Here is a 4,484-nt window from a genome sequence, read left to right on the forward strand (position 1 = left end):
TGTATTGATAAGATAGAAAAAAATGGATCTCAAGATTTAGAAATAGTGCATCTTATAATACATTTTTGAACCATCAATTTTCAAGTCTCCATAGATATGTTCGATCTACTCTACTTTTGAAGCTTTAAATTTTATGATTGGAAATGAAAATAAATTTTCAAGCTATCACAAAGATTTTCAGTTTTGAAACTACATTTCTCGATACTATTTGAAGGTGCGTCTTACTTTGATTGCCTTGTACAAATGGAACCCTTTGGTAAATGGTTTGATAGAGCTGTATGGTTATTAAAATAAGTAAAACTTCACCTCATAACTCATCAAAAATTACAATTCAAGCATTGGGAAACCTATAAATCGATCATCTCGGCTTGAATACTTTGGTTGTGAAAAAAAATTAGGATTTTAACCTCTAAAAATAGTATCTATTATAATAAATTATCTAGACTATCCATTAAAAATAAATGTTTACATATCCGAAAGATCGCTACTACTATTTGAGTTTCAAATCTTATTATCGTCGTTGAAAATTGATTTTAGATCCATTTTCGTTGCCAAAATTGCTTTTTAGATTAGGATTTGAGGTGAGGCTTTATTATGTTTTCATAAAGCCTAGGCATTACAGAAGCTCCATCCAAAATTACGGTTGTTTGAATATATATAGTATGCAGTGAGGGCCCATGTTACTGAATGTATGTGCCATGAGGGCCATGCTATTGAATGAGACAAGTGAAGATTGAAACATGAACAAATGAAAACTTTGGCTTTTTGTTTTTGGGGACAATCGTAGAGGCTTCATTCGATTTTGAATTTTAATGGGCCAAATTTAGCTGCAGATTGACGTAGAGTAGGACAAAAATTGGAGCGTTTTAGTTGAGTTTTGAAATTTGAAAATGGTTTGGTGGGCCCATATATTTTAAAATATGGCCATTCGAGCTCCGGATTGTTGATTTAGAGGACAATTGATCAAGTTAAAGCCAGCTTTGGGATTCTATGGGTATTTGGTTTGGTTCCCTAAACCTTCTTTTTATATTTTTTTTTCTTTTTCTTAGGCTTTTCTAATGTTTTTTTAGATTCTTTTAATTCCCCACTCCATATCCCTATTTTAATTTTTATTTTTAATATATTTTTTATATCATCAATTCAGACCGATCCAACAATATGACATATATCTATGGTTACGATCCACCCATCAATCCAAGTTTTAAAACACTAGGCAGGACAAAGACCAAAAAGCCATTTAGGTCAAAATTTAAGTAACTTTTAAGGCCATTTAGCCAGTAAGGTCACGTTTGACTGGTGGAACTTTTGGATAGAGGAAGAACCTAGTTCCACCAACTTTGCATTCCAATTTTTTTTTTTTTTCTTTTGACAAGACTACACACTCCAGTTTTTGTTATAAGGGAACTTGGGTACAATTATCATTATTGTGAAACATTGTTAATAATTTATTTTTTTTCGGTTCTTTTTTGTTAGGTAATTATAAGAATTTTATTGGAAAGTTATAGAATGTTCTTGGCCGTGGATAAATATAAATGGGTGCAGTTGGTATACGGATGCATCCGTAGCTATAGAGGTAAGGTGCACCTTCAAATTTTATCATGGTATATAATTTTGATGCAAAATATTCTTAGGATTATCTCAAAATCTATTTTTATATCTAATTATAAAATTTTAAATTTTAAAAATGGTTAAAATCAAGTAGACCTATAAATATATGGAAATCTTGAAAATGGACGGTGTAGATGATATGTTGTAAAATGCACTATTTCTGAGGCTTAAAATCTTTTTATTTTTCATGGTCATACATCTCGATGTCGAGATGATGAATCAAAGGGTTTTTCAACATCAAAACTATCTTTTTCAATAGATTTTTGAGGTGTATATGTAGTTCTACATTATAAGGTTGCATCCTTATATAAACTTTTTCCAATATAAATTCCATGTAGATGCTTTTTTAATTCAAGACTTTATAATTTGTCCCTATTGAGATATTCAAATTAAAAATAGAATAAGTTTTAAGCCTCTTTAATTTAAAATTTAGATGACAGCTTTTCACGGTAGTTTTTAGGTAACAATGATTTTAGTTTTTAAAATTTTAAATTATAGATTGTATTTAAAGTTTTTCAAAAGGGTGTGGTTTCTATAAGGTTGCAACTTTAAACAATCCAATTAAGGCGCACCTCCAAATTTTATCACAACAAGTAATTTTGGTGAAAAGAATTCTTAGGATTATCTCAAAATCTATTTTCATATCTAATAATAAAATTTTAAACCCCAAAAAAAGTTAAAATCAAGTAGATCTATAAATATATGAAAATGTTGAAAATGGATGGCCTAGATAATGTATTGCAAGATGCACTATTTCTGGGATTCAAAAAAAAAAAAAAAATTCATATTCATACATCTCGATGTCGAGATTATCAATTAGAGGTTTTCCAACATTAAAGCAACATTTTCCGATGGATTTTTGAGATGCATCTGTAATTCTACATTTTAAGGTTGCAACCTTATATAAACTTTTCCCTTTTCAAAATGATGTAACTTTGTTACTTTTTACATAAAGGGGTGAGGTTTGTATAGAGCCTAGGCTCTAAACAATCAAATTAGAGCCTACCTTCAAATAGTATCGAGATATGTGGTTTCACTACTAGAAATCCTTTTGATAGCCTTAAAATATGTTTTTATATTTATTTATAAAGTTTAAAGCTTCAAAAATAGTGCAGATTGAGAGATCTATGTAAACTTGAAAATTGACGGTTCAAAAATGCGTAACAAAATACACTATTTCCAAAACTTGAAATCCAATTTTTTCTCATGTCCATGCATTTTGATGTCGAGATGATCAATTTGAAAATATTTGGGCATCAAAACAACATCTTCTAATGAAATTTTTGAGGTAGGCTCAAATTTGATTGTTTAGAGCCTCGGCTCTATATAAACTTTTCCCATTAGAATGATATCTTTTATTTGTGTTTTTAACTCAAAATTGAGTTTTAAAAATACTGTATGTTATTATCATCTAAGGTTAATATCGAGGTAGCCCATATTATTGTGATAAATTCATTTTATCTTGACAATATCATAAATATTATCGGGCCTTGATTTTCTAGGCTTCCATTCCCACTTAAAGCATTAAAAAACTACTAACGATTTCAAAAAAAAGGGTAGGGGCTCATCATCTCCACTGAATTACCCAAAAAAAAAAAAAAGTTGAAATCAGAATTCTAGAATCAAAGGTGGAAGTTTGAATTTCGTGCAAGGAAAAATGATATGTTTAGGTCCTGCTTGAATGACATTTAATTTCATCTCGAATATATTATCTTATTGAAATTTAATATATACTTTGAATGATATTTCTCTATTAACTATTTGGTATGTATGTAGTACTATGTATAATACTACTTAATTATTTAACCTTTTTGGTGATTACAACTGTTTTTAGCTATAAATGGCTAAACAAATGCAGCGTCAAAATTTACTTTTGAACAAAATAACTTTTCAAAAAAATATAAAACAAAATTTTATCTCAGATAACTTTATGAAGGACACAGCCAAACAACTTGTCCAGTTATTAAGAATAATTTATTGAAATAGTGAATTATCAATGATAGATAGTACATCTAGACATGCCCCTAAGTTATAAGGATTTTGGAAATTTATTTTTTATTTAAAGTGGATTTTGTAAGCTTGGAGATTTAGAAATTGGCAAGTTTTAACCATTCAATCGAAGTTTTAATTGATGTGATGATGATGTATGTTAAATGAATGAGATTTCAAATCGAAATAGCTCATATATGATAAATCTAACAAAATGGATGACTTAGATCTCCTAAGAGCGTTGTAGTTCACAAATAAATTGCTATGGAGCTCAACTCTCCGAACTTCATCAGAAGATTGAGAGTATGTTTGCATTATTGCTTTAGGTAGATGATGCCTTCGCCAAAGGAGGAGCAAACTCCACTTCTATGCTTGTCAATTTTTTTATTACGCTTCCTCTTCTTTACTTCATGTATATCTTGTATTTTGTAATTCTTTTTCGATTTAATGGAAATGTTGTGTTAATGTTAAAAAGGAAAAAAATAAAAAATAAAGAAAGAAAGAAAGAAGAAGAAAAAGATTGAGAGTATGTTTGAGTATTTCAGAAAAAAAAAGAAGAAAGATTGAGAGTATGTTTATTTCAATTTTTTCTTTGAACATCAGATTGATCTAAAATTTTGGCTGTCCATAATTATCACCCCCATACATCTGGAAAAAAACATAAAAAGAAAGAATTAAAAAATAACTAACTATAATACTTGAAAGTTTTATAAGTATCTTGGGTATTTTATTTTGTATTTTTCTTACTGCCTCAATGAGGCACACACCCTCAAAGTTTCATCTAGAGCTGATTGCTTAAAAAATAAGCTTATGAAAATGCAAAATGGCCAGTGAAAAAGAGAAATCTATGTTTCTAAATACTATAAGAAATTTGCCTGACAATGGGG

The sequence above is a fragment of the Amborella trichopoda genome, chromosome 3 (assembly GCF_054954075.1).
Source record: "Amborella trichopoda isolate Santa Cruz 75 chromosome 3, AtrichopodaSantaCruz75HAP2 v2.0, whole genome shotgun sequence".
Lineage (NCBI taxonomy): Eukaryota > Viridiplantae > Streptophyta > Magnoliopsida > Amborellales > Amborellaceae > Amborella > Amborella trichopoda.